The following is a 25870-nucleotide window of genomic DNA, read 5'->3' on the forward strand; positions in this document are numbered from 1 at the left end:
TTTCAAAATTCTATCTTTGTCTTTGGTTACTGACAATTTGCTTATCCTGTCTTAGTGAAGTCCTTTTTCGGTTGTAACTGGAAATCTTTGACATTCACATACTTAGACGTCCATATCTTTCCCAGTATTTAAAGAAATTATATTATAAAGTGGGGAGAAGGCAAAGAGTCATAAAAGTAGGTGATGTTTCTATGATACAATCAAACTGATAGAATAAAAACACCAGAAAACTGTGACAAGTTATATATATATCACATAATAACTAGAGCAACCACTAAAGAATGTGATACGTTCAAAATCATAATAAATAAAAAAAAGAACTCTATAAAAATCAAGTAACAAACTTGAAAGTAGGAAAAATCAACTGAAAAATAAAAACAAAAAAGAGAAATAGACAAATTCACAACTACCATTAAAAATTTCAACATACCTGCCTTGAGATTTGATAAAACAACTGGAGAGAACATCAGCAAAGATACAGAAGAACTCAACAACATCAACCAATAGAATGCAATTTATATTTTTAGAGCATTCCACCCAACAACTGCAAAATACAGATTATTTTCAAATGTCACGTAACTTGTGCCTAAATAGATCATACACTGGGTTATGAAACAAACCTCAATAAATTTAAAAGATCAAGATTAAAAGATTAAAAGACATTATTGCCTACATTAAAAAACCACAAAGACTTTTCAACAAAACTCCTAGAACTAATTGAATTCAGAAATGTGATACAAAACAAGATAAACATTTAAAAAATCAATCGTATTTTTATATACCACTATGAATATCTAGACACTAAATTTTTAAACAAATATGCAATACTATTGACAATGGCCAGAAAAATAAAAAATATACTAGGTGTAAATCTAACAAAACATGGACAGCTGTTATATGCTTAAAAGTAAAAAATGCTGTCAAAGCACTTTTCAAAAAGACCTTAATAAATGGAAAGACATATGTTCAGAAAATTGAAGTTGTTAATTTTCCCCAAATTTAAATACAGTATTTTTACAATTTCTATAAAAATATCTAGCACATGTTTTTGTAAATTTAAATTAGATCATTCTAATATTTATATCAAAAGACAAGAAAGCTGGAATAGGTAAAACAATTTTAAATAAGAATAAAGTAGAAAATATAAATCAACCCAGTTTTAAGTTTTAATATCTAACTGTAACAATCACGAATTCTGGTACTACCAGAGGGATGAAATACACACAAACACACACAAATTATTTTTGATGAGGTTGAACAAGCAATTCAATGAGAGAAGTGTAAACTTTTCTATATATGGTGCTGGAGATATTGGACATCCTCCTGCAAAAAGAAAAATTGAACCTTGGCCTAAGCCTCATACCTTAAACAAACAAGAAAACTAACAAAAATTTTAGTAAAATCATATAGAAAATAATATCGGAGGGGTCTATGGCTGGATAAAGAGTTCTTAGACTTGATACCAAAAACACTATCTATAAAATTAAAATAATAATTTGGTTGCCATCAAATTTGACAAAAAATAATTTATCTGTGAACAACTCTGTTAAGAAGATGAAAAGACTAGATACAGATTGGAAGGAATTTGCAAAGGACATGTCTGATAAAAGGATAGAATATATAAAGAACTCTCAAAACTCATGTTTAAAAAAGTCACTCCATTTGAAAAAATGAGCAAAAGATATAAACAGACATTGCACTGAAGAGAATATACAGATAGCAAATAAAGACATGAAAACTTCAACATCATCAGCCAGCAGGGGAATGCAAATTAAACCACAATGAGATCCCCATTTATCAACGTAGTTACATTGAATTAAATTTTAAAAATATATATTGACAGTATCAAATATTGGTGAGAAACTGGATCTCTAATACACTTCTGAAAAATGGTTTGGTGGATTTTCTAAAGAAATGAAGATCTTTGTCTGGTTCATACAAAAACAGATACAAAAATGTTTGTAGCTGCTTAATTTGTTACACCAAAAACTGGAATCCAGGTAACCTTCAACTAGAAAATGTTAAACATACTCTGTTATATTTATACCATGAAATACTACTGAGCAATATAAAGGAATAAACTGTTGATAGGTGCAACATACTGGATGAATCTACAGAGAATTATGCTTAGTAAAAAATCTAATCACAAATGATTGCATGCTATATTACTTTTGAAATGACACAACTATAGAAACAGAAAACTGATGAGTGGTTAAAGAGCTGGCAGAGAAGGAAGGAAATGGTTATGGCTTTAAGAGCGCAACATATGAGATCCTTTTAGTGACAGAAATATTTTGTATCATATCTGTATATGTATCTCAGATATATATTGTAATATTGCTTTGTAAGGTGCCACCATTGGGAGGAACAGTGCAGAGTACATGAGTCGGGCACGGTGGCTCACGCCTGCAATCCCAACACTTCAGGAGGCCGAGGTGGGTGGATTACTTGAGGTCAGGAGATTGAGACCAGCCTGACCAACATCGTGAAACCCCGTCTCTACTAAAAACACAAAAAGTAAGACCGGCATGGTGGCATACGCCTGTAGTCCCAGCTACTCGGGAGGCTGAGGTGGGAGAATTGCATGAACTCAGGAGGTGGAGTCTGCAGTGAGACAAGATTGCGCCCCTGCGCTCCAGCCTGGGCGACAGAGCCAGACTCGGTGAAACCCCATCTCTACTAACAAAAAAATACAAAAAAAAATTAGCCGGGTGTGGTGGCGGGCGCCTGTAGTCCCAGCTACTCGGGAGGCTGAGGCAGGAGAATGGCATGAACCCAGGAGGCGGAGCTTGCAGTGAGCCTAGATCCTGCCACCGCACTCCAGCCTGAGCGACAGAACGCAACTCTGTCAAAAAAAAAAAAAAAAAAAAAAGTACATGAGAGATCCATCTGTATTATTTCTTATGACAGCATGTGACTCTATCTCCAAATAAATGTGAATCTATCTCCGAATAAAAAATTTCATTAAAAAAAATAGCCCCATGGGTAGTAGCTGCCATATTGGGCAACACAATTCTATACTATAACTATTATATCTTATGCATGTATCCACCCCACTATTTTGTGAAGAATTTAAACCTGCAGGCTTTCTTAAATGTATCTATTTTAAGTAAAGTATCTCACACTTGCCTATAGTACAATAGTCAATAGATGTTAAGTTTTTGGATACTTTTTTATGTGTTTTATAGATATTTTGTTTTGAATTTTCTTTCTTTCGGCTAAATTAGACTACTAAGTTTCATGAGCTGAAATGGGGATTTTTATCACTTCATGTCTATAGTCTCAGCATAGAGGTGATGTTTAATAAGTTTCACTTTATAAACCTTCAAAGCACATCAAAGGTCTGTGCATTGAACTTACTAGTACGGTGAATAAGATTCTATCCTATAAATTGTCCCATTAGCACAAGTCTTGAGAGAGCTGAACTTCTGCTCCCATGAACAAACATGCTACAGTCTATCACAGTATCCAAGGGGCAGGAGTGTGTGCTTGTCATTAAGGGCAAGTAGCCAAATGCTAGGATTTCTGAAAACATGGGTGAGACAGAGTGAGAGAATCCAGAGACATTATTTCCATAAGATAAATTATTTGTCAGCAAGCAGAAGCTAACAGCCACTGGGTAGGAGTTCTGGAATTAAAATTAGATTATGAACAGAGACCACTATATATAGAATGCAAGAACTTTGCATTTAAAAGAGATTTTAGGAATACATACGATTCCACGTTAGAAATTCCAGGAAGAAGCCAAATTTGGAAGTCAAAATTGAAAACTGTAAAACAGATATTTAAGATCAAGCAGGATGAAATTAATTATTAAATCATTTCATTTTTTTCCTTGAATATTCCATAAATGTGAATTATAGGAATTTCATGTATATCTGGTCTCAGGTTATGACCACTCTTAAGTGAATGTTTATAATGCTCTTAAAAATCTGGTTGGGAGCAGTGGCTCACGCCTGTAATCCCATCACTTTGGGAGGCCAAGGCAGGTGGATCACCTGAGGTCAGGAGTTCGAGATCAGCCTGGCAAACATGGTGAAACACTGTCTCTACTAAAAATAAAAAATTTAGCTGAGTGCAGTGGCACGCACCTGTAATCCCAGGTACTCCGGAGGCTGAGACGGGAAAATTGCTTGAACCCAGGAGGTAGAGGTTGCAGTGAGCCGAGATTGCGCCACTGAACTCTAGCCTGGGTGACAAAGCAAGACTCCGTCTCAAAAAGAAATAAAACGTCACCTAAGGTGTTGATCCAAAATGTAGATTTCTGGGATTATCATAAAATATTATTGTTAAACATGTCTGGTGTGTATCTGTATGTGCATGTCGATTAACAACCCATATAATTATGATGCAAGTTATTGGACCAAATTTAGAAAGAAGCCCTGCCCTATAGCTGAGAGGAAACTAATCCTCCAGGAGTGACAAAAGTCTCTACCTGTGGAGATGAGGTAATGCAGAGATGAATCTGGCATTAGTTGCCAAAAATACATTTGATAACTGATTTACACATGCCACAAAGTATATTTATTTTGAGCCCAAGACTGATGGCCCTATACTTCACATGACTAATTGAAATTAATAAAAGTAATTATCCATAGAGCATACTGGAGTTTGCCTTTCTCTGCCAACTCATTTTTCTTGTTTCTCAATAAATGCTACCGGGAAGCAGGAGAAAATGATTTTGGGCAATAAATTGTTGAACGCTGTGGAGAGCCATTTTTAATGATAGGTCACCTTTCGACCTTAGAACTAGGAGGAACTAGGTTACTTCTCTAAAGTGTACTAATCATAACCCTTGTAGAACACCAACTAGGCTAAATAAATGGACTGTGTAAATTACACAAGTGGATATGTTGTCAGTTTGCCTTGCTAACCTTCACTAAAGCAGGAGTCACTGCTCTCATTAATTCTTCATTTTCTCAAGTTAATTAACTAGTGTGTGGTGCAGTGTCCTCATTTTAAAAAATGAAATAATACTATATTAATATAAGGTGTTGTGATGGTTGATCACATTTTTATAAAACTCTGCAAGATTAGTGAGAGAAATAATGCCAAGCTTAAATCATGTTAAGATTGCATTTAAACATCTTAATTATAGTTGTAAAATTTATAATTAAAATATACTCATAGCATAGGATAAGCTCCAATCTATATTACTATATTACCAAATTTGTGTAGACTGTATTTCCATCACATGTTGTAAATGCAGGCAAATTCTAACTGCTGCTCAAAGTTCTGCTTTAAAATTCTCTTTTTCATTATTTTAACATGCACTCATAGTCTTTGGGCATTAAAATATTTTGGAATATCTTTAAATGTCTTTGATGGGCTATCAGACCACATCATATGACCTCTGACCATTTGCTATAACTAAAATTCACAGTGATAGCTTATTTAAGGGTAAATGACAGATTAACACAATAATCGCTCTGATGAGTGCTTTATAGCTAGACTTGACCATTTTCTTTATGGTCTAGAAGGACCATATGGTTTATAAGAACACCGTCAGGATAGTTCTTATAATTGAAATAGAAGAATGTGCCTTGAAATACCCTTTACAAAAATGTTACAATAGGTTGATTTAGCTAACTTAGTAAAACTGTTTAAAAACACCTGAAAATCAACCAGCGTAATCACCTGATGTTACCTTTGAACAAATACACAGCAATTTGTTCTTTTTTTGGTTTGTTTTTCATATTGGTTCTAGAAAGTATGTGAAATTGCATATGCACATTTGTAGATATATAAATGTGTGTGTGATATTTATATAAAAATTTAGTAATCAAGGGCTTTGAAAAATACTTCCCTTCTATTTAATTCCTATATATTCCCAATGCGCTCTGTGAACTTTATGGCTCATTTCATTGTGACACATATGCAAAAATCCATTCCCATAGCAGAATCGTCAAGACAGATCTGCTTAACTTACATATTCAAAAAATACTATTCATTCTTAAAAAGAGGAGAAGCTTTTGCAACAACATGAATGGACCTAGAGGACAGTATGCCAATTATAATGTCAGGAATTAAAAACCAAATATGACATGATTTCACTAATGTGTAGATTCTAAAAGACTTGAACTCATAAAAGAAGAGAAGACAATAGGGTTTACAAGAGTCTGGAAGAGGTGGGAGATGGAAAAAAGGTGGATATTGATCAAAGAGTACAAAGTTTCTGTTAACTAGGAGGATTAAACTTTAGCAATGAAATCTATTGTAGTAGAATAGTAACTAAAATAAACAGTAATGCATTGTACATGTAAAAATTGCTAAAAATAAGATTTTAAATAATTTCAGTACAAAAAAATAGGTACTCATGTGGAGTGATGAATTTGTTAATTAGCTTGATTTAATCATTTCACATTGTAAACACACATCAAAACTTCACATTGTACCCTATAGTTATACAAAATTATTTGTTAATTAAAAATAAAGTTTTAATATGTAATTTGAGCCAATTACAGAATTAACACATTAGAAGCAAATTGAGTGCTGTGAGACTGCCAAATAATAACTATCTACACATTTAGAAGAAAAACTTTTGAAGTGTGCAACTTTGAAAAAAATATATATCCATGACCAAAAGGAAGGTGTGAGCAAGAGTCATTTATATTTGACTAATGTCTATTAAGTAGAAAACTTGAAGTTATCTTTTCAAATTTTGTAAGTAAAAAATATTAAAATCTTATTAGTAAACTTTGTTTTTCCTAGTGGCATGAGAGTAGAAAAATAATCATTTTTATAATTAGTCTATTAATTCAAAAGGTATTATCTTTTCTGCTTCTATAAAACTATTGGTGATATGATAATTTCTATACATATCTACCTGTGTAAACTCTGTTTTTTTTGTATTCTCTTCTCTTTAAATATTGATAAGTTCTCAGGATTCTCTTCTATGCTCATTTCTAATTTTATATTCCCTTCCTGGATATCTTATCCACTCCTGACCAATACTATTTTTTTCTATATTTATTTCTCCATGCCAGATCACTGATGGGAGCACCAAACTATGTACCTAAGTGCCTAATGGATACTACTAATTGGATTCTAATAGTCCAGTAAGAAATATAGTGCCTAAAACATAGGAAATTCCCTATTGTTGCTAAAACGTCCCCCATCCCAACAAATGTTACAATGCTTAGCCTAACTGGTCAAGTCACAAATTTAAGCATCACCTTATTCTTCTCTTCCTTCACCTACTGCAGTCTACCCACATGTTACTTTCATTCCGCTTCCTAAATTGTTCTCTAATCCCTCCATCTTTTTCAAACTCTACTACCACAACCCTAGTCAAAGACTGTTTCTCTCACCTAGATAACCACATTGTCCTCTTACCCAGTCTATCTTTTTTCTCTCTTGTGCTTCTCTAATCTATTCTTCAATTGCAGTGTTAATAACATTCCTAAATTAAATTCTGATTGTGAAATACCAATGCTTAAAGTCTATCAATGACTCTTCATTGATAAACTCCATACTACATGTCATACCTAAACTTCCTTTCATAATTCTTGGCCCTTGCTTAATTTTTTAATTACCTCAATCTGACACTTCTTTCTTTATTCAAATTCTAGAAAGTACTGATGATGATCAGTTTTCTGATTATGTCATATCTTTTTTTTTTCCTTTATGGATCATTGTTTCAATCAAAACAATCTCTTTGACTTCTACCCAATTCTTCCATTCCCTTTGCAACATAATGTGAAGGAGTTTTCACACACTCTGTACTCGTTTTCTCACCTGCTGTAGCCTTCTCAATGCATTACACTTCCATATTCAACTCCGACACACCTAAAACTGTTCTTGTTAAGAAGTTTAGGCAGATGAAGCTAATAATCACTATTATATTCTTATTTGTTTTTCACTCATATTCAAGAGGTATGCCTGATCTCCCTTTCTTGAAAAAAATAACTTTTTTCTTGGCTTTTGTAACAACAATTTCCTTATTTGCCTATGATTTTACTGGGTAATTTCCTAATTTTTCTTATTAGATGTACTTTTTTTTTTTTTGGTCTCTTTTTAAGTGGTGGTAGGCCAGAGATTAGTTCAAAGTCCCTATTTTACCCTCTGCACAGTAACACCAGATGGACTCATTGTCTCAGGGTTTTAAATGCCATCTATGGGTTGATGACTCAAAAGTTGTAACTCTGAATTTCTATTCTCCATACTCATGTACCTAACTGCTTACTTGAAGTATTCAGTTTCATATGTAGATTTGTCTCCCTTACTCATTTTTACCAAACTTATCCATCTTCATAAATGGTACCACTCATAATTTGCTGAAGACAAAATCCTAGAAATAATATTTGATTCTATTTTTCCTAAAACTGACATATACAATACATTAGCAACTCTTTGAGCTCTGCATTTAGAAATTCTTCCATGAACCTCAGGGTCTAAGGTCTGTGATCTTTTGAGTAACCTTAGAGCACACTGTATTTTTCCTGCTCATGGACAAACTCTTTGATAGCAAAGACAGCTTCTATCTCTTTTACAGTTATTACACCAGAACCACCTACCAAACCTCATAGACATATGCATAAATGAAAATATAATTTGAGTAAATTTTATAGTAGTACATCTTTTACATTCCCCAACATGCCTCTCTCTGTATATGTTTATTTTACTCTGCCAGCAGTAGAGCTTATTTAGTTTTATATGCTGAGTTCTCAGATAAGAAAATGAAGTAAAATTTTTCCAACATTCTTTATTGCAGTGCTTCCAAATCTTTAATGTACATATGAAACAAGGACAGATGTTGTTAAAATTCAATTTCTTGTTTAATAGTTCTGAAGTAGAGCCTGAAATTTTTCAATTCTGGCAAGCTCCAAAAAGAAGCAAGCATTGCTTTCTTGACCACACTTTCACTGGCAAAGATTTAAAGACAATCAGTATTACAGCTATATGATTAAAATAATTTAAGCAATAAATTAAATAAAATTTGGGGAATTAAAATGCAACCTAACTTTTTATCCAAATCTAGCAAGTGGTATTTTTATTTTTATTGCAAGCTTTCAGAATTCATATTAGGATATTTTAAAGTCTAAGTGTTGTATGAAGAGCAGTATATTAATTATAATGGTGTTAACTTCATTTAAACTTACCTGTATGTTGATTATTCTTCCTCTGTAAAATTAAGCCACACAGATAAAACATTCTGCTATACTTAACAAGATAGATATTTGTATAAAATGAAAGTTCAGATATTATCCATAGCGTAAATATTTATCATGCAGTACAACTAAGGGGAGACTATATCCAGATGATTTCTTCTTGGAAACAATATTTTGCAGCAATGGAATGTGATATGAGTTAGGTACACTTTAGTATGACTATCTTCCAGAAAGTGCTTTATTTTCTGAGGAAATAAGCATCTGTTTAGATCATAATAAAAGGAGAATAATAGAACAATTCTGGAAATCCCATCTTTTGCTACTTTTTCTGATTATCTGAGGATCAGTTGATAACGCTATTCTTTTTAAATGCATCATTTTAATAGACTAAAAACAATGTTAAAACTAAAATATAATAAAAGTCTTAAAAATCATACTGGCCAATGAAGTCATTCAAAGAAGACATTGGATAATATGAAATTCAAATGACGTTAGTTAACTCAGTGAAAATGTAAATGTGTATGATAAAAAACAAACAAACATTTAAGTTGTGCAAATTTATATGCAAATAAATAATTGTTTCTGGTTTCAAAACTGTACAATCACATTTCTGATCTAACAGTTCAGCATGGCTATTACTAGCATTATTATAAACAATTATAATAATCAAAAATTAATTCCTATATTTTAAAATCCTATAGTTTGAAATTAGCTAAATATTTGTGTCTTTTCTTCATGAAGTCCTAGCACAGAAAGATAAAGTGACATTTGATTCCATATTTAAATATTTTCTGACCACCACAGTGATGAGAGTAGTTTTAGCCTCTAAGTAGAGTAAGTATGTTAGAGTTATTGAGTACTTACCATAAAATTTAGGTAAAGTTTGACTTTTATAAGAATAGTATAAATTAGGTATATAAACACCAAGCTGATAGTCATTCTTAACTATATTTGACTTGTAAAAAATACCTCAAGAAGGCCGGACGCGGTGGCTCATGCCTGTAATCCCAGCACTTTGGGAGGCCAAGGCGGGCAGATCACGAGGTCAGGAGATCGAGACCATCCTGGCTAACACGGTGAAACCTCGTCTCTACTAAAAATACAAAAAAAATTAGCTGGGTGTGGTAGCAAGCAGCTGTGGTCCCAGCTACTCAGGAGCCTGAGGGAGGAGAATGGCGTGAACCCGGGAGGCGGAGCTTGCAGTGAGCCGAGATCGCACCACTGCACTCCAGCCTGGGTGACACAGCGAGACTCCGTCAAACAAAAAAAAAAAAACAAAACAAAACTCACGAAAGGAAAATTGTAGTTTATTTGCATTCCTTTCATTTTTAATGTACATTTTGTCTCCACTGATCATTTTAAATATCTGTAAGACAAACGAAGTTTCTATAATATCCCCAGTAAACTCTTAATCGTAGTTATCAGAATCATTCCATAACACATGTTAAAAAATACGCATGTTTGATATTTTCAGATATTTAAAGAACTATCTTATAATGATATTCAAGGGAAAGTATCCTAAGAGAATTAACACAGAAACAGAAAATCAAATACCGCATGTCCTCACTTGTAAGTGGGAGCTAAGCATTGAGTACACATGGCCACAAAGAAGGAAACAACAAACACTGAGGTCTATTGAGGTTGAAGGGTAGAAGGTGGATGGGGATTGAAAACTACCTGTCAGGTGGGTATTATGCTGATTGCCTGGGTAACAAAATTCTGTATGCCAAACTCTGATGACACAGAATTTACTCATATAACAAATCTGCACATATACCACTTGAACCTAAAATAAAAAGTTGGAAACAATAAAATAAAATAAAACAAAAAGTAAGCCAGAAATATTATATATCTACAAATTAAAGTGCCCAAAATATTTGTGGACTTGTCCAAATTATTAAATTCAATTTATTGAATACCAATTCTTTGGAGGGAATATTTATGCTCCATTACTCATATTCCCAAGGAAGAAAGAATTATATGTGAGGAATAATTCAGCCTCCCGGTTTCCCTCCATACATTACAAATTTCCATGTGAGAAAGTACCATTTACCTGAGAGATAAGAGAGAGAATAGACAGTCCATTTTTTTATGGAGAAACATTTCTTAAGGATTGGCCTACTTTTCTCACCAACTATGAATGAGTGCTTTATCAATATGAGAGTTCTACCATTGTCCAGTATGGCTTGTGATGAAATAAATAATTTCAATATGAAGAGAGTGTGGGTGGAGTGGGGAGGTGGGCAGTTTTAAAAGCATACGGTATTGCTGAGTAATATTCAGCAGTAGATCACATCTTTGTTTTACAAGCAAATTTGGCATGATTAACATTAATAGATTTGGGTGCTTATTAAATTAGTTTCTATAGGCAAAGCAATTAGAAGAGTGACAAACAAAATACATATGATATCTAAGTGTTAGCCATTATCAATACTATCATTTTGTTATATTGATTAATATGTTTTGTTCTTCATCTCTCTAAATCTTCTGCCACTACTGGTCCCATTATGGATTGTAAGAGAGCAGTATTGTTATTGTTCCCTTGAACACCCAAAAAGATCATTAAATGCTTTATAGCAAAGTAATCCTACAAAGTAAAGAGAAGGTACATAACTTGACCCAGGTCTCAAACTTGTTCAGTTGGCTAAACCTGGAATATAACGTCTATCTGCATCATGTCAAAGCTAGCACCCTTTCCTATTTCTCAGTGCCTCTCAGAAATAAAATTTAAAAAGTTAGGCTCTAAATTGTTATTTTTTTCTGTTATTAATCCAAAGAGTAACATCAACAACAAAACCAAAAATAAATTTCTTTTTCACGCTTAAAGAGAAAAATACATGTGAAGCATCACAAGCTGTAATTTTTTTCCATTTAAGACTTAAAAATTTTAATGAGAAACAGTTTAATAGACATAAAATTAACACTAATACACTTTTTAATATGTCTTACAAAGCAATCTTGTAAAGTTGAATTGATGAGGCTTTCAGTTAAAGGATTCAATGTTAAGACAAAAGTTCAAATTTCTGCTTTCAGATTGGTGTTAATTTTCTCAATGTGTATTTGCTGATGTGATTGGATATAAATATAATCAATAGTCATTTATGATATATTTTAGTAATGACATGCATTTAAATATTGATTATCCTGTTATTTGTGATTTTCAATTTTTGCTTGATACTGTTATAAAACTTATCAAATATCCTATTTCTATGCTCCTTTTACTTCTATTTTATTACTTCACTTTCCCAATCCACAATTATGGATTGGGAAACCTTTCATTACTTTCATAAGCTTTAATTCCATTGTTCTTATTTCAGTTTTGTTCAACATCTGTTATGAACTGCGACTGCCTCATTTTTGGTAGATATAAAAAGATAATAGTTTTTTTTTGACTAGGAAAACTCCTTCAAAATGGTACTTTGTACATATAAGGTGATGAGTTAATTCTAACTGAGTCAAATTAAATTTAATTGAAGTAATGCATTCTGCTATCATCTCTCATTTTATTTAAAAAAATGTATATATTGGAAAACACATTTACCTCTGAACCTTGGAGTTATGAAAGTCCTCCAGTAAAAAGAAGTAATTTATGTTTTTTCACCTCATGGATTTCACATCACTCAGAAACACATGGAGAAACTTTCAATGAGGCATCCACAGGAAGGCTCAGTGGGATGTCTGACAGTTTAAAGTAAAGAGAAGAAGGATCTGGAATTTGTAAGGATAACCTACAAAAGACACCAACATAAAACAACCTTCCTAGTTTTATGTTCCCCTTTGTCAATAAAAAATGAAACTACTAAACTATAGAACAAACAAGTGATCTGTATTTGGGCAATTTCTTATATATAATTTTAGCTCTGTCACCTCGGACTGGCATGTCTGTATCTTTATGGTGCTATTATATTGTATGTCACAAAGAGAAAGCACCAAAGCAATTTTCATGAATACATGAAACTAAACCTTACATGAAATCATCTAGGGAAAAGTATGCCATCCTTATAAAAGTGTTCAGAGTTTTGGAGAAGATTAATATATTTTGTTAAAATGGTTGGCATACATTATCCATTAAATTAGTTGCACATACACATCCCTATGATTTATCACTACAAAAAATATACATTCCCATTTATGGTGAGTTATACACACAAATGCACACAAAAAAGTGCAATGGAAATAAATGCAAAACAAGAAATTTGTTTGATAATACTAAATATAACAAGTTTTAAGCAAATTTAAGGAGTACATTGCAGAACTATGTGTAAAAACTAATGTGAAGAAACAGAACATTAAACAAATAGCCTAATTAAAAGCTACTTTTTACATTTTAAGGAAAGCAATTATAGTTTTAATCAGTTATTAGAATGGAATTAAATTAAGGGTATATCAGTTACACATTCATGGTACCAAAAATACTGAATATTATTATTTGAAAGAGATATTGATAAGCAATTTATTGAATATGAATTCATAACAATGCTACTACTTGTGGCTTTCATAGAGAAGAATGAAGAGTGAGGAGGGAAACAAATAAATTTACCAAAAAAAAAGAAGAAGAAAAAGAAAGCAATGTGAAGCAAAGGCAGTAAAATTTAATGGAAAATGATTAATGTTCTGATTCTGATTGGATAGCCAATGTAGATTGTCTTGCTTTAATGTTAGTGTGCTCATTAATTGTGTTAAAGTCAGCTACCAAAATCTATATTTATGTATTTTCCTTATCTGCTGATCAAATATTATTTCAGTTAAATATGACAGGAAAGGTATGGGCAAACAAACTTTGAAAATATGGTACTCATGTTGAATGTCCTTTAAGTTAGGTTTCTGTCATTTTTACATTTATATTTCATATTCTATGTAAGGTTTTCTTGTGGGACTGTCATAAACCACTAGTAGTGCTTATTTTTCACATGAGCTGTGATCAAAACATCAACATTTTGCCAGAGGCTTTTCTTTCAGTTTGTTGTATACCCACCAACTTCTTCTTTGGAGTCATTAAAAAGCACTCATGGAACATTCTATGGATAGGTTATGCATGACATACTCACTGATGCTATAGTAAAATGCCACATATTTATCACTTTGTAACAGTTTTTTAAAGGTTACTGGCAAGGTTGTTAAAAGAAAACAAGATAGAATGAGAAAAATTGTATTATGTGGGGTTTTGAGATATATATATATATATATATATATAATTGGCTAGATCCTTTTTCCTGACTTGTCATTTTCTTTTGAACCCTCAAATGTACTTGAGAAATTTATGATATGAAGTGAGAATCATGAGATACTTAGTGACTACAGATAAATATATCAAGGCTGAATATCTAAAAGTAAATTACAAAGGGTGAGAAGCCAAGCACAGCACAGTAAACATAAGAGTTTGTTTTGAAAATGCTGTAACTATTATATCTTACAGTGGGAAATAGCTTGCAGCTAATGCTAAGCTTCTGCTATTGTTGCCATTCTTTTAATTTATATCTTGTTTATTATTTCTTCAATTTACACAAAAAGTAAAGCATTTTCTATGTATGTAACAATCATAACAACATATAGCAAAATATTGTTAGAAATAATTTAACTCTTCAAAGAAAAATAACTTATTTTAGTGAAAACAACTTGTTTTCAATTCAGTCTTACTAGTTAAAAAAGATTTATCTTCCTCTCTTACAATATAAAGTTTCCACTTAATTAATATCTAACTAGAAAATAGGATTATTCTAGGTTAATCACTTTTTCACTGGGGGTTCAAGCATTTCTGAAAAAGCTAAAGGAGAATGTACCACAGAGAGCAGGTTCTTCATGCACTTTTATGAAATCACCACAATGGCAGAAAATAATATTTATCTCAGCATCATAGCTCAGTGGTATTTATTAGCCACCTAAAATCATAAAAATATTTCCAACATAAGAAGCATATCATGCAGACCTGACTTTTTTTATCTGTACATGCTAAATATCTTATATCTCATAATTCTCATGGCAGGGTAATCATGCAGAGACTGTCAAAGGATGAGCTGAATAATATGGTTGAAAGAGTCCTGCTGTTATTTTTTAATCTTAAATGAGTCACTTAATCATGTATATGTCCCAATGGCTTGTTATTTAAAATACAGAATTTAGACTAAATCAATACTTTTCAATCTGCTTCTAGAAGCTTCTGTTGTTATTCACAAAACATTTGGCTCTAATTACCATAAAAACTTAGTATTTGGAGATGGCTGATGATCATTTGAATTCTGCTCAGCTGTGGAACAGGAAAGAGTGCTTAAGACAGCTACCCATAGAGACTGCATTGTCTGCTGGAGGTCCAAATCACTCAACATCCATGGTCACTTGAGATGTCCCAGTACCCCACAGCCTAGTTTCTCAAAATATTTTGCCTAAAAAATAAAAATTATTTTACTGAAATAAAAATCAAGTAGTCTTTATTCCAATAATTTTAAGTAATCATTAACATTCTCTAATTCCAGAAATCAATTTACTGATAAATTTATCTCTTTTGACTATAAGAGAACTAGATTATCCCTGAAACTTTGAAGCTATTCATTAATTATATTCCTGAACAATTAATTTAGATTGTGTATTCTGTGTCTGTCTACCTAAAGGGGATCTGAAGTTTGTAACAATATTTGTAATAATAGATACATTTTGGGTCCTAGTGGGAAAAACATGCTTGGGAATAACCATTTCTCAGCCACAAAATACTGGGAGAGGCTCAAGCAATAGACAGTAAATATTGCCCAAAGTGATAGTCTGTAAGATAACATTATAACAATACCCTAATACCTGGAAGAAGACCCATGTTGATGAGAGAGACTCTTTGGGGAAACGTGTATCTCCTTTGAACAAGAGTAGCTCCAGAGTGTTTTCTTGTGATGAAACTAAGGAGAGTATCAACACTCACATTTTAGTTTTATTATCCATGTATATTTAAGACATTATCAGGCTCAAGTTTGTTAATAATGCAGGTTTTGAAGCCCACTGCCTGCCTTATAATTATTCTTCTTTGGCACCTGGATGAGATAAGATAATGACCGGAATAGGATAACAAAGAAGGAAGCCTCTGTTACAGCATTAAGATATTTGTATTGTATCAGAATTTGTTAATAAAGAGAAACTCTAGAGAGGAAATAGCAGAACAAAATCCACATGGCAGGATAGCAAGTTTGATGTATAATAAAAGAAGAGAAATAGAGATAATGTAAGACAGATTATGTCATCCTATAAATAAAGAACAAAATGAGATAACCTGTTAAAATCCGATAGTTTCTCCTCTGTCTGGCTATGGGTCCAACTGAAAATGCTTGTTAACAATACAACTTTCTAGGCTCTTAAATTACAAGTGTGAGAAGTAAAATCATTTGAGGGACAACCAGGAGAGAGAATAAAGGGGAGGACATAAGAAATAGGAGTAAAAGCATGAGAAAGAGAGAAAGGAAGAAGGAAAGACACAGAGAGAAAAAAGACAAAAAAGAGAGAGTATGATGAAATGAGTGAGACAAAGATATACTAGTAAACAGAGCTAAAATTTATACTTGGACTATGATTTGTGTCCTAATTACTGTGAGTCAAACTTGTAAGTATTTTACATGCAATTAATCACTTACTGCGTAAAATCATTTCTTATTAGAGAGATTAGTCTATTTACATTCAATGTTATCATTGATAAGTAAAGACTTACTCCTGCCATTTATTATTGGTTTTCTGGTTGTTTTGCGATCTTCTCTTCCTTCTTTCCATCCTTCTTCTCTTCCTTTTAGTAAAGGTGATTATCTCTGGTGGTATAATTTAATTTCTTGCTTGTATTTTTTGTGTAGTCATCGTATATTTTTGGATTTGACGTTACCATAAGGTTTGCAAATACAATCTTATAATCAATTCATTTAAGCTGATAACAACTTAACACTGTTTGCATAAACAAACAAACAAGCAAAAAAAAAAAATAAAAAAAGAAACTCTACCCCTTAACTTCATCCTCTTGATTTTTAAAGTTTAGCTGTTTTATTTATATCTTATTGTACTGCCTCTGAAAAGTTGTTGTAGTTATTTTTTTATTGGTTCATCTTTTAGTCTTTCTAGTTAAGATAAGAGTAGTTTACACACCACAATTACAATCTTACATTATTCAGTTTTTCTGTGTACTTCCTATTACCAGTGAGCTTTGTACCTTCAGATGACTTATTACTCACTAACGTCCTTTTCTTTCAGATTAAAGAACCCCCATTAGCATTTTTTGTAGGACATATCTGGTGTTGATGAAATCCCTCAGTTTTTGTTTGTCTGTGAAAGTCTTTATTTCTCCTTCATATTTGAAGGGTATTTTCATTGGATATACTATTCTAGGATAAAAGGATTTGGTTTTGTTTTCTTTTGTTTTGTTTTTTTTTCCTTTAGCACTTTAAATATGTCATACCACTGTCTCCTGGCTTGTAACGTTTCCACTGAGAAGTCTGCTGCCAGAAGGATTGGAGCTCCTTTGTACATTATTTGTTTCTTTACTCTTGCTGCTTTTAGGACCCTTTATCCTTGACCTTTCAGAGTTTGATTATTAAATGTCTTAAGGTGGTCTTCTTTGGGTTCACTCTACTTGGTGATCTATCAACTTCTTTTATCTGGATATTGATTTATTTTTTTCTGAATTTGGGAAATTCTGTTAGCATCCCTTTGAATAAACTTTCTGAAGACAGCAAAGATCACCTGGTGACTGTCAGGCCCCAGAAAGGAAAAAACTCCTTATCTGAGAAATTCAGAAGTATAATGAAGAGAGCAAAGACCACCTGGTGACCTTCAAGCAGGCTGTCTGGAGACAAAAAAATCTTTATTTGAGGAATTGAGAAGAAATTAGATTTTCCATTATCTAAAGTTGTCACCTGGTTCCAGGCCTCTTTTCAACAAAATTTTTAAGTAACTAGAATTTCTATGTATCTCCGGAATGCATGCATGCTGAAAATCATTGTGATGGTTAATACTGAGTGCAACTCGATTCCATTGAAGGAAGCAAAGTACTGATCCTGGGTGTATCTGTGAGGGTGTTGCTGAAGGAGATTAACATTTGAGTCAGTGGGCTGGGAAAAGCAGACCCACCCTTAATCTGGATGGGCACCATATAATCATCTGCCAACACAGTCAGGACATAAAGCAGGCAGAAAAACATGAAAGGGCTAGACTGCCCTAGCCTCCCAGCCTACATCTTTCTCCTGTGCTGGATGCTTCCTGCCTTTGGAACATCAGACTCCAAGTTCTTCAGCCTTGGCACTTGGACTGACTCCCTTGCTCCTCAGCTTGCAGACAGCCTATTGTGGACCTTGTGATCATGCGATTATGTGAGTTAATACTACTTAATAAAATCCCCTTTTTATATATCCTATTAGTTCTTTCTCTCTAGAGAACCCTGGCTAATACAGATTTTGGTATCAGAAGTGGTTCAAGAGGAACAGAATATTAAGGATGGAGTTCTTTCATTGCTTTCAGGGTTTCTGGAGTTGGCTGCTTAATATGATTAGACCCCCAAAATGCTAAGGAATCTATTTCTAATAGTATGGAGAGCATTGAGAGTCCTTGGCATAAACTGTTTAGAGAGTTAGGCAAAATAAATGCATTTGACACTGCTGATTCACCACTCATGAGAGGCAAGAAGTTTAGTGACTCTATACATACCTTTGACCATATGTGGAGAAACAAGGAACATAAGGAAGCTGGTTGGTTGCTACTAAGTTCACTGGACAAAGTGATGAAAGTAAATGATGAACTCAGGGATTCTAACTCCCAGCTTCAGAAGCAGATATTGATCCTCAAATCTGCTAAGATTGCCCTGAGTGAGAGTCTTATCTCCTTTAGAGAAATAGCTGAAATTGTGGAAATTCACACACAAGCTCTTTTTCATGAAAGTGGCTGACCCAAAATGAAAGGTGCATGTATACCCTTGCCAGGTGTCTACAGTTAAAGTGAGGTCATTTACTGGAAAAGAATGGGATCCTGCAACTAGGAATGGGGATGTGTGGGAGGACCCTGATGAAGCTGGGGACACTGAGCTTGTGAACTCTGATGAACGTTTCTTGCCAGAAAAAAGCAGCTTCCCCATTCCCAGCAAGGGCAACATCCCTTCCCCAACCCACTCTGCCATCAGCCTTTCCACCTTTGTCTGAGGAGATAAACTCTGTGCTGCCTGAGGCAACAGTGATGGCCTGTTGATTCCCTGAGGCAGTTGCCAGGCAAGACAGTGTCGATTCTCCTCGGGAGCCACGCCCAACATCCTTGTCTGCTTCTAGACCCATAACTAAAGTCCCAGTGGGCCCCTAGAGGTGAGGTTCAGAGGGTGACCCATGAGGAGGTGCACTGCACTTGCAAAGAACTGCTTGAGTTTTATAATTTATATGAGCAGAAATCTGGAGAACAGACATGAGAATGGATATTATGAGTGTGGGATAATGGTGGAAGGAACATAGAGTTGGATCAGGTTGAATTTATTGATTTGGGCCCACTAAGTAGGGACTCTGTATTTAATGTTGCAGCTTGTGGAGTTATAAAAGGTTCTAATAGTTTATTTGCTTGCTTGGCTGAAATATAGATTAAAAGGTGGCCCACTGTGAGTGAGCTTGAAATGCCTGATCTCTCTTGGTTTAATGTAGGGGAAGTGATCCAAAGGCTTAGGGAGATTGGGATGGTGTAGTGGATTAGTCACTTTAGACCTACTCATCCCAGCTGGGAGGGTCCAGAAGATATACCCTTGAACAACGCCTTGCAAAGTAGATTTGTGAGGGCAGCACCTGCATTTTTAAAGAGCCCTGGAATTTATCTTCTCTGTATGTCAGATCTAACAGTGAGAACTGCAGTCACTCAAGTACAAAATTTAAATACAATGGGAATAATTGGATACCAAAGTGGCAGGGGACAAGTGGCAGCACTCAACCATCAAAGGTAAGGTGGGCATAGTAGCTACCATAATGGACAGCAGAGGAAAAGCAGCAATCAGAATAGTCTGACTCATGTAGAGATCTGGCACTGGCTAACTAATCACAGTGTTCTAGCAGTGAAACTGATAGGAAGCCCACTGCATTTCTACTTAATTTATATAAGCAGAAAACTTGCAGGTCGGATGGACAAAAGACTAATTTGAATTATAAAAACAAAGAATCACAGCCTCTCAATCAATTTCCAGACTTGAGCCAGTTTACAGACCCAGAACCCTTGAATGAAGGGAAGGCTGGGTCCCCTTGAGGAAGGACCCCACTACACTACTGACAATTTATGCTGTTAAACTTTCTCCCATCTTTCCCCGAAGGAGACCTCCGGCCTTTTACCAGGATAATTGTGCATTGCAGAAAGGAAAATTATTGGACATTTTGTAGACTCATGCACACTTGCTCTGAGCTGACATTGATTCCAGGGGGCCCAAAACATCATTGTGGTTCTCCAGTTAAAGTAGGGGCTTATGGAGGTCAGGTAATTAATGGAGTTGTAGCTCAGGTCTGACTTAGAGTGGGTCCAGTGGGTCCCCGGACTCATTCTGTTGTCATTTTCCCATTGTCAGAATGCATAATTGGCATAGACATACTTAACAGCTGGCAGAACACTCACACTGGCTCCCTGACTGGTAAGATAAGGGCCGTTTTGGTGGGAAAGGACAAATGGAAGCCATTAGAGCTGACTCTACCTAGAAAAAACAATATTGCATCACTGGAGGCATTGCACAGATTAGTGCCACCATTAATGACTTAAAAGATGCAGGGGTGGCAATTCCCACCACATCCCCCATTCAACTCTTCCATTTGCCCTTTGCAGAAGACAGATGCATCTTGGAGAATGACAGTGGATTATCGTAACCATAACCAAGTGATGACTCCAGTTGTGGCTGCTGTGCCAGATATGGTTTCATTGCTTGAGCAAATTAACACATATCCTGGCACTTGTATGCAGCCATTGACTTGGAAAATGTTTTTTTCTCCATTCCTGTCCATAAGGCCCACCAGAAGCAATTTGCCTTCAGCTGGCAAGGCTAGCAATATGTCTTTACTGTGCTACTTAAGGGGTATATCAACTCTCCAGCTTTGTGTCATAAATCTTATTTGGAGAGACCTTGATCACTTTTCACTTCCAAAAGATATCACACTGGTCCATTTTATTTATGACATTATGCTGATTGGATCCAGTGAGCAAGAAGTAGCAAACAAACTGGATTTATTGGTGAGACAATTGGATGCCAAAGGATGGGAAATAAATCTGACTAAAACTCAGGGACCTTCTACCTCAGTGAAATTTTTAGGGGTCCAGTGGTGTGGGGCCTGTGGAGATATTCCTTCTAAGGTGAAAGATAAGTTGCTATATTTGGCCTCTCCTACAACCAAAAAAGAGGCATAATGCCTAGTGGGACTATTTGGATTTTAGAGGCAAACCCTTCCTCATCTGGGTGTGTTACTCCAGCCTATTTATTGAGTGACCCATAAGGCTGCCAGTTTTGAGTGAGGTCCGGAACAGGAGAAGGCTTTGCAACAGGTCCAGGCTGCTGTGCGAGCTGCTCCACCACTTGAGCCATATGACCAACAGATCCGATGGTGCTTGAGGTGTCAATGGTAGATAAGGATGCTGTTTGGAGCCTCTGGCAGGCTCCCAGAGGTGAATCACAGCGAAGGCCTCAAGGATTTTGGAGCAAGGCCTCTTTTGCTGATAATTGCTGTCCATCTTCTGCCATCTTCTGCAGATAACTACTCTCCTTTTGAGAGACAGCTCTTGGTCTGTTACTGGGCTTCAGTGGAAACTGAACATTTGACTATGGGTCGTCAAGTCACCATATGACCTGAACGGCCTATAATGAACTGCGTGCTTTCTGACAATCTAGCCATAAAGTGGGTTGTGCACAGCAGCATTCCATCATCAAATGGAAGTGGTATATACCTGATCAGGCTCGAACAGGTCCTGAAGAACAGGTCCTGCCACCTTGCTTTCTCTTCCCCAGCCTGCACTGATGGCCACATAGAGAGTTCCCTACAATTAGTTGAAAGAGGAAGAGAAGACTAGAGCCTGGTTCACAGAAGGTTCTACATGATATGCAGGCACTACCTGAAAGTGGACAGCTGCAGCACTGCAGCCCCTTTCTAGGACATCCCTGAAGGACAGTCGTGAAGGGAAATCTTCCCAGTAGGCAGAACTTTGAGCAGTGCACCTGGCTGTGCACTTTGCATGGAAGGAGAAATGGTCAGATGTGTGATTATACACTGATTCATGAGCCGAAGCCAATGATTTGGCTGGATGATCAGGGATTTAGAAGAAGCACGACTGGAAAATTTGTGGCAAAGAAATTTAGGGAAGAGATATGTGGAGGCACCTCTCTGAGTGTTCAAAAACTGTGAAGATATTTGTATCCCATGTGAGTGCTCACCAATGGGTGACCTCAGCAGAGGAAGATTTTAATATTGAAGCGGATAGGATGACCCGTTCTGTGGGTACCACTCAGCCTTTTTCCCCAGCCACCCCTGCCATTGCCCAATAAGCCCATAAACAAAGTGGCTATGGTGGCAGGGATGGAGGTTATGAATGGGATCAGCAACATGGACTTTCACTCCTCAAATATTACCTGGCTACAGCCACTGATGAAAGCCCAATTTGCTATCAGCAGAGACCAACACAGAGCCCTTGATATGGCACCATTCCTCAGGGTGGTCAGCCAGCTACCTGGTGGCAGGTTGATTATATTGGACCTCTTCCATCATGGAAAGGACAGAGGTTTGTCCTCACTGGAATATACACTTATTCCAGATATGGGCTTGCCTATCCTGCATGAAATGCTTCTGCCAAGACTACCATTCATGGACTCATGGAATGCCTTATCCTCTGTTGTGATATTCCACACAGTATTTCCTCTGATGAAGGCACTCACTTAATGGCTAAAGAAGTGTGGCTGTGGGCTCATGCTCATGGAATTCAGTGGTTTCACCATGCTTCCCTTCGTCCTGAAGCAGCTGGATTGATAGAACAGTAGAATGGCATTTTTTTGGTTGGGGGAGGGATTTGGAGACGTGATCTCACTCTGCTCACTCTGTCACCCAGGCTGGAGTGCAGTGGCATGATCTCACCTCCCTGCAACCTCTGCCTCCTGGATTCAGTCAATTCTCCTGCCTCAGCCCCCTGAGTAGCTGGACTTACAGGCACATGCCACCACACCTGGCTAATTTTTGCTTTTTTGAGAGGGAGTTTCACCATGTTGGCCAGGCTAGTCTCAAACTCCTGGCTTCAAGTAGTCTTCCCACCTTGGCCTCCCAAAGTGCTGGAATCACAGGCATGAGCTACAATGCCCAACCTGGAATGGCCTTTTGAAGTCACAGTTACAATGCCAACTAGATGACAATACTTTGCAGGGCTGGAGCAAAGTTCTCCAGAAGGTCCTGTATGCTCTAAATCTGCATATAATATATGGTACTGTTTCTCCCATAGCCAGGATTCAGTAGTCCATGAATTAAGGTGTGGAAGTGGAAGTGGCACCACTCACCATCACTGCTAGTGATCCACTAGCAAAATGTTTGCTTGCTGTTCCCATGTCATTACGCTTTGCTGGCCTAGTCATCTTCATTCCAGAGGGAGGAATGCTGTCACCAGGAGACACAACAATGATTGCATTAAACTGGAAGTTGAGATTGCCACCTGGACACTTTGGGATCCTCCTACACTTAAGTCAACAGGCTAAGAATGGAGTTACAGTGTTGGCTGGGGTGATTGACTTAGATTATCAATATGAAATCAAGCTACTAGTCTACAATGGAGATAAGGAACAGTATGAGAGTATGCATGGCATACAGGAGATCCATTAGGGCATCTCTTGGTATTACCATGCCCTGTAATTAAAGTCAATGGAAAACTACAATAGCCCAATCCAGGCAGAACTACAAATGCTCCTTCAGGAATGAAGGTTTGGGTCACTCCACCAGAAAAAACAAATAAACAAACAAACAAAAAACATAAAAAAAAGTGACCTGCTGAGGTGCTTGCTGAAGACAAAGGGAATACAGAATGGGTAGTAGAAGAAGGTAGTCATCAGTACCAGCTACAACCATGTGACCAGTTGCAGAAACAAGGACTGTAGTTGTCATGAGAATTTTCTTCTTTTGTGAAAAACATGTTGTGTATGCATACACTTGAACTAAAAAAACTTCGTTTTATGTCCTTTTTCCTTTATCATATGACAGAAGATTTGTTGACTTCATATCAGCATTTTAGTATTTTTAACTTTATGTAATAGCATTTGGGTTGGAGATTGGTGTGTTTCTTGTTGTATGAAGGATAGTTATATTATGTTAGGAATAATTACGATTTTATTATTGTCTTTATCTGAAGTTTATGTATGATCTTAGGAAATATGTATGTGTTCAAGCTGACAAGGAGTAAACTTGTGATGGTTAATACTGAGTGTCAAGTTGATTGGATTGAAGGATGCAAAGTATTGATCCTGGGTGTGTCTGTGAAAGTGTTGCCAAAGAAGATTAACATTTGAATCAGTGGGCTGGGAAAGGCAAACCCACCCTTAATCTGGGTGGGCACCATATAAATAGCTGCCAGTGCAGTCAGGATATAAGGCAGGCAGAAAAACGTGAAAAGGCTAGACTGGCTTAGGCTCCTAGCCTATATCTTTTCCCATGCTGAATGCTTCCTGCCCTTGAACATCAAACTCAAGTTTTTCAGCCTTTGTCTCAGACTGGCTTCCTTGCTCCTCAGCTAGCAGGCAGCGTATTGTGGGACCTTGTGACTGCGTGAGTTAATACTACTTAATAAACTCCAGTGTGTGTGTGTGTGTGTGTGTGTGTATCCTATTAGCTCTGTCTCCCTAGACAACTTTGACTAATACACTCATTGTGCAACCCTTGCTGACATTAAGGCAACAAAATGTCTAGAAATGTCAACATTTATCATACAAACTACACTTGAGCTCCTGCTTTAAGGTCCATAAATGCTCGTAAGGAAAAGCCACCATGGTTCACTCAGTCTTCTCTTGCTGAGACACCCCGCTGCACTCTTTTGCAATGTTCTTTCTTTCTAATAAAAAACATTCCTTTTTGAGATCTATAGTGTCATTGGTCAATTCTTCTTACCGACCTGCAAGTCGACCATTTTGCAATGACTTCACCCAGCAGTTTCTACACACAACTCTCTCTCTACCTCCACTTTGAGGTCAATAACTCTTAGATTTGTTCTTTTGAAGCCATTTTCTAAATGTACTTTATTCTTTTTTGTTCTGTTTTCTTCTGTCTCCTGACAGTATTTCCAAGTAGCCTGTCTTCAAGCTAACTAATTATTTCTTCTGCTTGATCATTTCTGCTATTAGGACTATGATGCATTCCTCAGTATGTCCATTGCATTTCTCAGCTTCAGAATTTTTGCCTGACTCTTTTTAATAATTTCAATCCTTTGTTAAATTTGTTGTATAGTATTCTGAATTCCTTCTTTGTGTTGTCTTGCATTTCTTTCAGTTTCCTCAAAATTGCTATTTTGAATTCACTATCTGAACAGTCACATATGTCTTTTTCTCTAAGATTGGTCTCTGGTGACTTATTTAGTTCCTTTGGTGAGGTTTTCCTGGATAGTCTTGATGTTTTTGGATGTTTGTCAGTGACTAGCCATTGAAGAGTTAAGTATTCGTTTTAGTTTTTGTGGTCTGGGCTTATTTGTACCTGTCCTTCTTGGGAAGACTTTCCAGGTATTCAGAAGGACTTGGGTGTAGTGATCTAATCTGTGTCTGCATTAGGGGGCACCCTAAGCCCAGTAACACTGTGGTT

This window comes from Pongo pygmaeus, chromosome 14 (genome assembly GCF_028885625.2).
Source record: "Pongo pygmaeus isolate AG05252 chromosome 14, NHGRI_mPonPyg2-v2.0_pri, whole genome shotgun sequence".
Classification (NCBI taxonomy): Eukaryota; Metazoa; Chordata; class Mammalia; order Primates; family Hominidae; genus Pongo; species Pongo pygmaeus.